Source organism: Anabrus simplex, chromosome 5 (assembly GCF_040414725.1).
Source record: "Anabrus simplex isolate iqAnaSimp1 chromosome 5, ASM4041472v1, whole genome shotgun sequence".
Lineage (NCBI taxonomy): Eukaryota > Metazoa > Arthropoda > Insecta > Orthoptera > Tettigoniidae > Anabrus > Anabrus simplex.
The window spans coordinates 373,645,622-373,660,187 of NC_090269.1; positions in this window are offsets into that span (position 1 = coordinate 373,645,622).

Sequence of the window (14,566 nt, forward strand, 5' to 3'; positions counted from 1 at the left end):
AAGCTGGCAGAAGTAAACAAATTTTGCATAATCGTGACAGATGATGAATCGCTAGAAAATATTCCTGAAGGCTCCCATTCGAGTTCAAAAAGTTGAAAGAAACTGCTCCGATTCTGCCTCTTCCCCCTCAGCCTGTCCTTACTCGTTGAGGAACTTGGCTCGACGCTGTTCAGCATTACTGTAGCAATTATGATTCCTTCAAGACGGTTGTTCTGGAATTTTATCTTTACTTAATGGGGCTCATCCCGGATGCTGCCGAGAGGGATGTGAGCTCCTTGAGCCATGTTTCGAACAATGGATCAACATGGCTCCCCAATGCTTCTAGTGTCTTGTGGAGTCAGTGTTTCACCACATCTTTGCCATCATCATGTGTTACACGTTACTAGTCCGACTCGTTGGCTGAATGGTCAGAGTACTGGTCTTCGGTTCAGAGGGTCCCGGGTTCGATTCCCGGCCGGGTCGGGGATTTTAACATTAATTGGTTAATTCCACTGGCTCGTGTGCTGGGTGTGTGTAGCGTATTCAACATCAGAAATCATCCTAGGTAGGGCCCTCATCTTCACAGACATGCAGGTCACCTAATAAGCCGTCTACTAGAAAAAGACCTGCACCAGGCCTCTCCGGAGGCCATACGCCATTATTATTATTATTATTATTATTATTATTATTATTATTATTATTATTATTATTATTATTATTACACATTACTAGACAGATATATCTATTTTAATTGCATTTCAGTGTACACAAAACTGTTAGTCTCCAGGAAGATAAACTTTCTACTGTAGGATGTTTTATTACGCACACTCGAGTTTAGGATTTAATTACTAACGAACCGATAGACCTATTAAAAATGAGTTATATCAAATTTTCCTTGTTTGATTCTGCATTAGAGTGTATATGACAAATTGTATTTTTTAAGTTCATTAATTATTTCTTATTGTCCGGGTTTATGGCTTCTTCTCTAGGAACAGCTCACCTAAAAATGTAAGTATATACATTTATATGCTATAGCCATATGTGTTCGTAGTGTAATAATCAAGTTACAACTTTTTTCAACCACCCTAAAAATAGTTCTGATCATTTTTCTGAAGCAAGCTCTTTTCAGGCCAGGATAAACATACAACGGGGAACATGGGCTTGTTTTGAAGCACTAAGTCGTGTTTATCAAAACCTAAAACTACTGTAACCTTACAGTGTAATATTGAATTTATGAAGACTGATATTGATAGGAAGATGTGTGCGTGCTGGACCGTACGATTAACTGCAGACGGGGTAGTGAAATCGGGTAATAGATGTAATTTCAAAACTTAAATTAAAGACCGCACAATTTTAGTTAGTAACTGTTGTGCCCCATAATTCGGGACTGTATTTCCGATGAAAGGCCATATCTAAAAGCGTGGCTTTGAAAGTAAACTGAAAACTGAGCAAATAAGAAGAAGGCAAAATATAATTGACTTCTTCCCGCTTAAGCCCTGTTCTTGCTTTTTATGTAGGCCTACCTTATGTACAGAATGCCGACGCGTGACTACTTTGCAGTATTCTTGATCAAGGCGACCGATGAACCGAGGTAATCAGTCTTACCCGGCAGCTAAAATCATGTATGAAAGTGGTCACTGTGCGTTGATTCGAATAGCCCCCTCTCCCTCCGGTTGTCGTAAGCTCCGGCGGGAGATAGGATATTGTACCTCTCGCTCGACAGTCAGTTGGGAGTTACCAGACCTATTGCGTAACTTGAGGATTCATCCTATATGTTCATGATCTGACCTACTTATCTGTAATCTGTGTATAATAGACATCAAAGAATTGCTGATATTTTAGCCTTCATAACCCTCAAGTTACGCAACAGCACCCGTAACTCCCAACTGACCGCCGAGCGAGACGAATGTTCAAAACGTTTCAGGATAACCCGCCGGGGTTCACGACATTCGAAGGGAGGAGAGGATGTTTAATCCTGGAACACAACACTTCCAAACTCATACATGGAGTCTGACAAACCTGCATAGTATAAGTGTAATTATTGGACTCCGGACTTTTAGGCAGTAATAGGGTATAATGCAAACTAATTTGATTATTAGGAAGATTCGTCTAGCCCGTTCGCCTGTAATGTAGCCAGAGTAGCAAAAATTATAGGTGTTCTGATAGGCCGCACCCCTAAAATTCATGCAAGACTCATAACTAGACATCCGATTTGTTTGCCGATACGTAGACCTCCAAAACCGACAAGGAAGTGCGTTTGAAGGGAAAATTGGACAAATTATTAAGTTTAATAGTTCATAAATGTGCATATTTGCATATATTTGAGATTAGTGCAGACATGTCAAATTTCGGATTTATGTTGTATGTTTTCGACTTTAATTATGCACATTTTATAATGTTTTACAAGCAGTCTTGAAGAAAATGTAAAGTAATTGATGCCATGAACTCTTTAGGCAATGAAACGGTTCAAAGGTAAGTGGCACTTATCAAGACACAATTCCAAATCATACCAGAATTAGTAGTTCGCTCGACATTTGAAGAACGTGAAGCTTGAAGTGGAATGTGTCCCAGGAAACCTAGGATTTTGTCTGCAAACAAGATATCATGATGTGCTTAATCGAAATCCATACTACGACATCATGATAGCTATAATTAAATATTCGTCCGGTACTGATAATGCATGCCTTTGCTGGCAGGACCTAGTGTTTACAGTGCACTATGTCTTCTGGTATAGGCTGGAGCAATTTTGTTACTTTCATAGATCTGTCTTTGTCTTATCCTTGGCTTTGACTATAGGCCTATGAAAGTGACTGAGGTATGAGCGATGCTAGTAATGCCAATCCTTATGCAGCGAGTCCTTGCTATGAATGGTGTGAAAATGTTGCTGTTGGTGTATGCATTTCAGTGGGCTTGGCAGACTGATGTGTAATTGCTACTCTGGCTCGGTGAGGAAAGCAACGGGAAACTATCTCACTCCTCGTTTCCCTAGTACGCCTCTTCAGTGATGCCTAGGCCATCTATGACAGCTGATGGTAGAGCTGTTGAGGATCCCACCAGCGTAATCGCTAACGGACTGAACATACATATGAAAATGAAAAATGAAAACCTACAACCTGTTTTCCAGTCATTGACCGGGTCAGGGATGTAATGAATGAAACATATATAGGCTGTTATTACAATGGGGTCGCCACTCCCAAGGTGATTTATTAATGAGTGATAAATGCTATGAAATGATAACGAAGAGTGTTGCTGGAACGAAAGATGACGGGGAAAACCGGAGTACCCGGAGAAAAACCTGTCCCGCCTCCGCTTTGTCCAGCACAAATCTCACATGGAGTGACCGGGATTTGAACCACGGTATTCAGCGGTGAGAGGCCGACGCGCTGCTGCCTGAGCCACGGAGGCTCTTGAACATACATACATGCAGCATATAAATCCGATGTCTACTCATAACATAACCCTTATGTAGGATAGACTATACTTGTTTCTTTTAGCCATTTGCTTTACGTCGCACCGACACAGATAAGTCTTATGGCGACGATGGAACAGGAAAGAGCTAGGAGGTGGAAGTAAGCAGCCGTGGCCTTAATTGAGGTACAGCCTGGTGTGAAAATGGGAAACCACGGAAAACCATCTTTTGGACTGCCGACAGTGGGGTTTGAACGCACTATCTCCCGAATACTGGATACTGGCCGCACTTCAGCGACTGCAGCTCTCGAGCTCGGTACTATACCTGTTACCCGCTTCAGTAAGTTTGTATTCTAACCTATTGCTGCCTAAAAATTCGGACTCTAATAATAGTAGGCTACAGGAAAATAGTACATTTGTGAATTTTTATCAATTACATAAATTATGTAATGTTAGCAATGACACTTTGAAATTAGTGTATCTACAAGGAAGTTAAACTTTTGCCAACTCAGTAAATCCATATTTACGAGTTATTATACTAATCTAGTCACTGGAAGAATATTTCTTAGTAATAAAACCATAGGCCTGAATCGGAGTATGTCTGACACGTTTTCTTAGTGGGAGTTTCCAATGTGCTTGCAAGACAACCTCTCACCTCTCACTCGATACACAATATGGGTTTGTTAGCCAAGAGCAAATGGTTTTCCACATTGTGAACACATTTACTTATTGCTGGTTTCGATGTTCTTAGTTACATTGTCGGACAGTCTGCCTTATATTTTTCTGAGAGTCTTAGTTCGGAACTAGCCATTTTAAACATCACACGACGCATTCCACTTAGTGCTATTTCTTGATAGACGCATTACTTTTACATCTGTCCCTTGTCACAGGCCAGCGCTAAGTGTAGCTTCCACAGAAGTCCAAGTCTCATCCATGGCTGAGACAATATGGAAGTTGCTGGTGCTTAGTAATAGCATTCAGAGCACGACCAATGCTTCTGAGTGTTCTGAAGGGTGTCGCACATAGGGTCACTTGTGCTGCAATGGTATTTTCTGATCAAGTGAGGAAAGCAATGGCAAACTACCTCACTCTTCATCTTGCCAAGTATGCCTCATTTAGGCACCACAATCGGTTTTTGTGGTTTCCCTATAACTGCAAAACAGTTGGTGGTGCTACCTGAGGATCCAACCAGCCTCTGGAATGATGACCTAACAGACAGATAGACAGACAGACACACTATACTTTTTCATAAACTGACACACATAAGTATTCGATGACAGAACTTTAACAATGGGCAAATACTTTGGGAGAAAATTACTGACACAGGAGAAAAACACTACTACGAATACCACGCTAGAATTTCTGGGACTCTGACTGGAATTAGTTCGTGTCACCAGGATGCCCCTTACAATTGACAGATTGGAAGGTCTTGTTGTAGTGCACAGAGATGTACCAACCTAACTGATATATCATCGCTGCGGGACCAAAACAGCAAATGTGACAAGGCTCTTCCTGTCCATTATTTCCCGTAAGACTGGTCACGCCACCTAGCCATTTATTGATATGCAGCCCATCAGAACAATTTTCGTTGTGTTCATTTTCCTATGCTAAAGTGTAAAGGAAAATCTTAAATACATCATACATGCTCTAGGAGTGGGTAAATATGCCATACAAACATACATTCTTACAGTATGGTACAATAAGGTTGTTTTTTTTTCCTTTACACACACGAAAATTGTTCTGCTGGACTATACTATATTCATATGCGGTTGGAAGAGCGTGCGTGACCAGAGGCCTGTTCCACGAACGAACTTTGCAACTTTTCAACTTTGCACTTTTCAATTCTTGCAAAGTGCAAAGTCTTTCTGTTCCACCATAATGTAGATTTTACTTCTCAATTTCTTCGCAAAGTGAAAAGTCTTTGCGAATGAGTGATCCGATCAAGTTTACTCCATGGGCAAACTGTATAATACTCCATGATTTTAATGCTTTACTTTTTGCGGTAAACTTGACAGTATATTTGTGGTACCGGTAGTTTTAAAGTTTTAATCACGGGAAAGAAAGATGATTACAAGAAGCTGGCTGTGCTAAGGGACATCCTGTTTTGGCAACTTTAAACATAACCTCTCAAATGACGACAAGCATCAATATTAACGAGAATACCATTAACACATCCACACACAGAAGGAAATTCACCCTTCATTAGAAATGCCGTCGCTATATTATGTGGATTATCAGGCCAACGTACTATATTAGGAAATATTACCTTTATGTACTATAACATCTGCGACTTTGGTAACAGTTCTGCAAATAATTGATTATGATGTCCCATGTGTTGCTGCTTATACCGTGCAGCTGGACACCATTTTCTAACCAATGTAAGCCTATAAGAATGTGTTGTTTTAGAAAAGGGATTGACTTCTTTTTGTTGCATGTTTCAATAAATGACCGATCACTTCAAGAATATACAGTAGTCAGCCGGTGTCGAGAAAATACGAAAACACTCGAGAAATTCCGGCGAAGTGAGGTTATGAAAATTAATTCTGTCTTTGTACGTTCTCTTGTTGGATTCTTCATCACTTCCCTCACTTGATAACAAAAAGTCTCGTCGTAACATGTATATGTCACTAAACCAAATTCTACTCTGAGAAACTAGTGTACATACTTGTTAATTAACAGATGAAAAGGGAATTATCTCTTTGAAAGATTTATGAAAACTTTTCACTTCATTTCTTTGTTTTCCATTTTTGTACCAATGGAGGAACATAACAGGCTTGAAAAGTGAAAAGATTCCTCCTGACTTTTCACTTTTCACTTTGCAAGCTAAATCTGAAAAGTGATGGTGGAACAAAACCAGAACTGAAAAGTGCAAAGTGAAAAGTGCAAAGTTGCAAAGTTCGTTCGTGGAATAGGCCCCAGACTTAAGGGAAATAAGTGATAAGAAGAGCATTTTTAGATACAACTAGACCATCGATATGTTCCACAATCTGTAAATCAGCGTTTTTTAGAATTTGTTTTACGTCGCACCGACACGCATAGGTCTTTTGACGACGATGGGATAGGAAAGGGTTAGGAGCGGGAAGGAAGCGGCCATGGCACTTATTAAGATTCAGCCCCAGCACTTGCCTGGTGTGAACACGGTAAATAACGGAAAACCATTTTCAACGCTGCCGACAGTGGGGTTCGATCCCACTACCTTCCGAATACAAGGTGACAGTTGCGTGCCCCAAACCACGCGGCCACTCGTTCGGTGTAAATTATTGTCTAAACTATGTGAACTCTGAGTCATGAGATAGGGTCCATTTTTTAACAAACTTCGTAAAGAAATCAGCAATCTAATGTTTCAAATTTTTTAGGAAAGCTATTTTTATCCCACCTTGAGCATTGTTAAGAAATGGATGAAGTCCTGGAACGAGATGTTTGGAGAGTAAATAAAATAAAACTTACAGCCGTACCGTAATAAATTTGTCGTCGGATTAAAATAGGCGTGAACACTACAGATTATTACTGTAGAGGCAAGTAGCTCATCAATTTAATTAATAATGGTGTTATTATTTTTACTTTCCACTAACTATCTTCTGAAGGCTTCCGAAGACTTCGAGGTGCAGATTTTGTCCCGCAGGAATTCTTTTTCGTGCCAGTAAATCTACCTACACGAGGTTGACGTGCTTGAGAACCTTCAAATACCACCGGACTGAGCCAGGTTCGAACTTGCGAAGTTGGGGTCAGAAGGCCAGCGCCTCAACCATCTGAGCCACTCACCCTGGCTCAAGTGAGTTACGTAACCAGTTTATTCTGAAGCAATTTTTATTTTCAGAAAACAAACATTGCAAAGAGAACACCTCTAGTGCCATCAGTGACAGAGAAATAATGCTCTGGGTCCCCGTCTTTGTTGAAACCTGTCGCCCTCCGACTATCGTGACGCACGCACATGGACATGTTCCATTCAGTCTCACAGATAAAATGTTGTTCGTGTCGTGGCACGATTTTCAGAGTATTTTGCGCTAAGTATCATGTCAATTGTAACTGCAACTAATGTAAAAAGTAGCTACCAGAGCGAACGTATGCCATGTTCTCTGGATTCAAAAATAAAATCGTTAAAGAATTCATCGATTCAATAAAGTAAAGAATATTAATTTGAACTATTAAAATCAACTTACAAGAAGCAGCAGCTCCGCAACAGATTATCAGACGCATGTGCAATAGGCTTAAGTTCACAATTCTGAACCTCACTGTTAAGACATCTCCCTAATATTAGGCAACACCTTAAACATCGGATTGTGATGAAGTCTCGCGGAGACAGACTGAATGAAAACCACATGGTTTACAAGTTTCTTGACAGATGTCTCTATTTTGGTTTGGAGTGCCACCTTTTTGAATGAACGTTCTTTGTGAAGTATTATATCTATTAGAGGTTGGCGCAATATAGGGCTTGTTTTCTGTTTATAAGTTGTCACTACTGTGATTTCAAATTAAATCAACCAATCATCACCCAGCTCGCCCCTGTAAATAGGAGCAATCTTGGACCTTATGTGTTTATCTTGATCAATGGGGCGAACTGAAGTTCTCCCCGCAGAACGCTACAGGCGAGCTGGGGCAACTTCTAGGGTAGGCGGCTAAATCTTACTCCATCATATTAACTGCTTGCGTATGGCGACGGGCAACTTCTAGGGTAGGCGGCTAAATCTTACTCCATCATATTAACTGATTGCGTATGGAGACGGGCAACTTCTAGGGTAGGTGGCTAAATCTTACTCCATCATATTAACTGATTGCGTATGGCGACAGGCAACTTCTAGGGTAGGTGGCTAAATCTTACTCCATCATATTAACTGATTGCGTATGGCGACAGGCAACTTCTAGGGTAGGCGGCTAAATCTTACTCCATCATATTAACTGATTGCGTATGGCGACGGGAAGATAACCAGTATTGCCCTCTAGCATGTAACGGTTAGGGTCAAGCTGCGTTTACCGTATTTTAATGTAGGTTTGTGATGGATTTATGTGTGGCGAAAGGATGAGGATAGGTTTCCTAGAAGGGCAATGGACTGTCATGGAGGGTAAGAGAAGAAGAGTCAGACCACGACAACAATGGTTATACTCAGCTATGATTTAAAGGTACGACATATGAAACTAAACGAGGTCACAGTGCTTGTTACGTAAGCAAGTCAATAGATATGTGCAATTTTTCTCTAATTGTCTTTAAGTTGTCTCTATGGCATTGAGTGCTCATCAGCCGCTGGATGGCACCGTCTTCTACGTCTGTGATAGGTTTCAGCGTTATCAGGTCAGTACTGCTTGCGCTGTTGTGATGTCTGAGGGTGTACCAGGAGCGGAAATTCATAGAAGACTTTCAGCACAATACTGTTCGGCTCCGTGGCTAAATGGTTAGTATGCTGGCTTTTGGTCACAAGAGTCTCGGGTTCGATTCCCGGCAGGGTCGGGAATTTTAACCACCATTGGTTAATTTCGCTGGCACGGGGGCTGGGTGTAGCCTACGTGCTGACTTCATCATCATCATTTCATCCTCATCACGACTCGTAGGTGGCCTACGGGAGTTAAAGCGAAAGACCTGCACCTGGCGAGCCGAACATGTCCTCGGAAACTCCCGGCACTAAAAGCCATACGCCATTTCTTGCTTTTTGCTTTACGTTGCACCGACACAGATAGGTTTTACGGAGACGATGGGATAGGGAAGGCCTAGGAGTGGGAGGGAAGCGGCCGTGGCGTTAATTAAGGTACAGGCTCAGCATTTCCCTGGTGTGAAAATGGGAAACCATAGAAAACCATCTTCAGGGCTGCCGACAGTGGGATTCGAACCCACTATCTCCCGGATGCAAGCTCACAGCTGTGCGACCCTAACCGCATACGCAATTTCAGCACAATACTGGGACCATGTTTTGCCACAATGAAGTGTTTACCAGTGGATTGAACACTTCAAAAGGGGTCGCACGAACCTGAAGGATGAGGAAAGATCCGGGCGTCCATCTGCAGCCATAACTTATGCCAATATTGATCGAGTGCATGATATGATCCTAAATAACAGACGAGTGACTGTTGATGAGAGACTCTCAGACCACAAAAAATGGATTACGGAACGCTGTTCTTCCTTGGTACAAACAGAAAGTGACGCGGCCATTGTTACGTCACAACAGCGCAAGCTGTACTGATCTGATAACGCTGAAACCTACCACAGACGTAGACAACGGTGCCATCTTACGGCTGGTGAGCATTCAACGCCATAGAGCCAACCTAAAGACAATTAGAGCAAAATTGCAGAGCCTTATTGACTTACCTACGTAAAAATAGAGGATTGTGGAGACATTTAATAAATCCACAGAGTCTTGCAGACTGAACGTTGAAAGGCAATGAAATTCAATACAATTTATAATCAATATGTGCCTATATATACTTTACAAGCCACCTTACCTTCAAATGTTCGTCCATAATTCAAAATGAGTAAAGGTAACTCCAGGCACCTCTTAAGTCCCTGAGATAAGCTGAAAAAGTTAAGTTTCTCTGTAATAATTTATCAAGCGTTCTATAGCCTTCACTAAATTATGGAGTCTAGAATACCACCTCAATTACTCCCTCTCTACTTTCTATCTACTCTATATACCTATCCATCCAAATATTTATCTGTATATAGGATAGACAGTTGCTTACATCCCTCTCAGTTCCTGTCGTATTAAATTACTAACAACGTAACATACACCACTTTCCTTCGTCCTCTTTCCAAGAGAGGCTTCAACGTACAAAATTGTGCTCTAGACAATATGATCTCCGTATCACAAACTTAGATATCTCTTGAATATTAAAATTTTGGATTATATAATCAGTGTGTAAATGGATCATTACCTTTATTGTACTTTCGGTCATAATATTCTAATAAAAAAACTCTACTTTTTTTACAATTATACAGTTATTTATATGGTTTCTATATAGTTCGACGACCTGGGAAATTTACCTTTCTGTCCTTAGTGTTTATCAATATTTTCATTTTTGTCTATTTTTATCCATAATGTTCAGTCCGAACAATAGAAAAAGTAGCTTTTTAATATTCGTTACGGGCAGTGACTTTCAATTGTTTTCACCCTGTTGTTATATGGGTGGATATCCTCTTGTTTTACCCCGGGAGAGCAATCATTACGGGAAATGTGATTGTCTTTCCTAGTTTATAAAATTACTTTGGGCTGGGAATATGTTTGCAAGGCCACTTCTCCTCCTGCACAATGGTAGCATTGCGTGCAGCTAACAATAGTTCCAACTCATTACCATTCATATGTTTGCAACCATTGTTGGAGACTTTCGTCTTCACTCCAGCAGCTTCGGTTTCAGGGAAGCGCTACAGTAAATGCGTTGCCTTTAATCAACGTTTGACATGCGATGTGCAGAACAGGGTTGAACATTACATTCTACTATGCAACAGTTACCGTTACTTTTGAAAATACCTGAGTAGAATGAAGTATTTTAACTTGTAAGAATTATGTAACCATGCAAAGTATAAAATGAGTGTTGGGTGTCAGAAAGATAGGTAGATAGATAGATAGATAGATAGATAGATAGATAGATAGATAGATAGATAGATAGATAGATATGGTTTATTTTAACTGGCAAAGTTAGGGACACGTGTCCCTGTCTTACACTTATCCAGCGAAATACATAAATAACATAAAATAAAAATATTTGAATACTGAATTTAAAAAAAAGGGACAAACAAATTACTATGCTACTGTGCATAAAGTATCGATTGTAAAACACAATATGAATTAACATTTAATTTCCTAAGTAGGTCTGTACTATAAAATATAATACCTGCGAAAAAATTAACATATAACGAATTGCAATAATAATAATAATAATAATAATAATAATAATAATAATAATAATAATAATAATAATAATAATAATAATAATAATAATAATAATAATAATAATAATTGTACCTCAACTCTGCACTGTCAAAATAAGCGCCTTAATGAACTCCTCTGTCTACCAAAATGTGAAATTGTTACTACATAAAGTTAAGATTTTAATCAGAAGATGTCACTACTGAAACATTAAGTAATTGTGTTATTGTGAAGTTTCCTAAACTGATTGGATTTCTCTTGGTTTTGCTTTTTTGATGTATATCAAGAAGTTTGGACGTTTTTCCACAGATGTCACTAACAAAAAACTATAGTAATGCACTCTGGCACAAGGTAAAGGAAGTTGTTATTGAAAGAAATTTTGTGTTTATAGGCTTTCTCTACTTTCATTTGCTTTTTTATGTAATTCGAGGTTTGCAACACTTCTGTCCCATTCCGCCAGTTTTGAATCTGGCCAATGAAAATGTTCAGTAATTAATTTTCAGCCTATCACAGGCTTCTTGTTCGGTTTTGAGTCTAACTTTTGGGTTCGGCCAATAAAAATGAGAGGGTGTGTCCGGATTAGCCCAGAATCCTCTCAAACCTTCCCTGAGGGCATGTAAGTTGCGGCTTTTCAAGTTTCCTTGTCTCTTGATCGTCGTCTTTCTGAGTGTGTGTGTTAAGGCAGGAGGCGGGACGCCTCATTCTTCCGGCAGGCAGTACATCAGCCAGGTAATGGCCACCTAAATTCTCTTTTCTGTAGCTACCTCCGCAGACTTATCCGAGGGGAAGGTCCGAATTTTTTAACAATGTAACAAATCTCTCTAAAATGTACATTTTCTAACGGTTAATGAAAACTTTCAAAAAGTCTTTAACTGTAAATCGGGGATAGAGAGTGAGTTACCCTCTCGAGCTCTCCTTCATCTTGGTTTGAGGTGACTAAGATTTCGTAACTGTTTTCTTACCGTAATGTATTAAATTTATTTCCGTGCGAGTTACCTCAGTAGCTTGGGACTAGCCCCTGTTTCATCGGGCCCAGAGCCCTGTTAGGGTTTTAATATTTCATTACCTAGGAGCGCAAGTGTACGCCTCCATTCGGTGTTGTTTCGGGACAGTCATTTAACCTGTCCTTTTTCCGCAAATGTCCAATAGGTTGGGTACTAGATACCCCTGTGAAAAACTATTTATATTTGTAAATTGTGTCTTGTGAGGCCAGAGAGTGTAAGATTTTGATGTAATGTTGCCTTGAGTGGGCTGTAAGAAATCGAGAGCATGTAAGCTCATTTCGAAGTTTTGTAATAGTGAGGGGTGCCTCTGGAAGGCTAAATATTGTAACTTCTGGAGCCAGGGCTCTTAAATCGGGATATTTCCGTCCCTGTCTAACCATAGAGATTTCGTAAAATTTTATAAACTGGATCCGGTATCTAATAATTTGTAAACTAAGGGTTTGAAGCCCCAATGCTGTGAAAAATTCACTAATCTGGGATTTTCCAAGTCTTGTTTCAAGACTGCTAATTGTACCTGTCATGTTGTTACGTTCACTCAGTGAAAAAATGGTTAAGTTTGATATTCTAAAAGAAATGTAACCTTTTAAAGTTTTAATTCAATTCCTGATATTGTAATTAGACCCATTCAAACCCGCACCTTCTTTCACCTCTCTGCGTTCCACAGATACCCCGGAACAACAACAACAATAATAATAATAATAATAATAATAATAATAATAATAATAATAATAATAATAATAATAATAATTACAATTAATTTGTCCAGTTCCAGAAATATGTCACACTAACGAATGTTACAGTTTTCGTGTTTTTATTGTCGGCGAAGAACATCGGGATCGGGATATGGTTAACTATGCAGGGAACCACAGCTGAGTACTCTCTAACACTATTGGTGAATGATAGAAGAAGAAGAAGGAAGATAAGCCAGGATGAGAAGGAGAAGAAGACGAAGAAGAATAAAGGCCAGGATGGGAAGGAGAAGAAGACGAAGAGGAAGAAATCTGTCGCACTACTAGCTCGTTTCATAGATATATTTTGAGCACATACTTAAAATTGGAAATGAAATTAAAATGGTTACAATTATTGATGGTAATCGTTTCAGGTCGTGCTCGATGATTAAAATAACCAATCCCCATGGCGCAACAGTCCCGAAGGGCCATGGCCCACCAAGCGACCGCTGCCAAGCGCAAAGGCCTGCAGATTATGAGATGTCCTGTGGTCAGCACGACGAATCCTCCCGGCTGTTATTGTTGGCTTTCTAGACCGGGGCCGCCATCTCACCGTCAGATAGCTCCAGATTTGTAATCACGTAGGCAGAGTGGACCTCGAACCAGCCCTCAGATCCAGGCACTCTACCTCTACACCGCGTGTTCGATAATTAGGGGATCTAATTCTAATGGTGGGGCTTACCTTAAACCAAGCCAAACTTGTGGTGCAACAGCCCGTTTGAGCCTTGCCTCCCACGACGACTACTGCCCATCCAGATGGCCTGCAGGTATTGGAGTGCACATAGTCAGCGTGAGGGTATTAGGGTATTAGATAAGTATTGGTTGACTTTCTTCACTGAGGACCTTACCTCACCCATATATGAAACTGTGCTTCTGAGGAAGGGTAAAACGTGTTACTTATTAAATAAAAACAACTGAAATAACCAACCTGCAGTTTATATAAAAATTGAATTGCGAGTAAATAAGACGTATACAACATTCGTCCACCCTAAGAACTGTTTCTTGATAAGGGGGTCGTGAATGAGATTAGATGAATTTATATGGCATTGTTTACGGCCGGATGCCCTTCCTGACATCAACCCCAGTTGAGCAGCTAATGAAGGTGAAATAAATAATGGTGAATGAAACTGGGTACAGAAGTGAAAGGCATTGGTTGTGGCCTATGAATTGAAACTTTCCCGGCATCTATCTGGAATTGAAAATGTGAAACCACAGAACAACATTCTCAGGATTGACGACTGTTAACACGCGCTGTACTTCACTCGGTAAGAAGTATACTAGGCCTGCTTGTTCTGTCTGAATAAGCAGCGTTGTTGGGAATCTAAAAGGCTGTGTACTCTGTGTTAAGTTTTGAAAGGAAGTCTAATGTTACTACTATGCTTTGTGATTCCTGTAAAAGTTAACCGCATCATTAAATATACGGTTGAGAATTTAGGGAATGAGTGAAACGGGTAGTTTCACTGCTGTTCCGATATAAATTGGTGACCCCGACGTTATCTAATAACGTAGATGCTGGTGAGTCTCAATCTGGTTATTGTAGGTCTATTATCGCAACGGAAGAAAAAATAGAGGCAGTACTAAAAAATTGTGAAGTGGT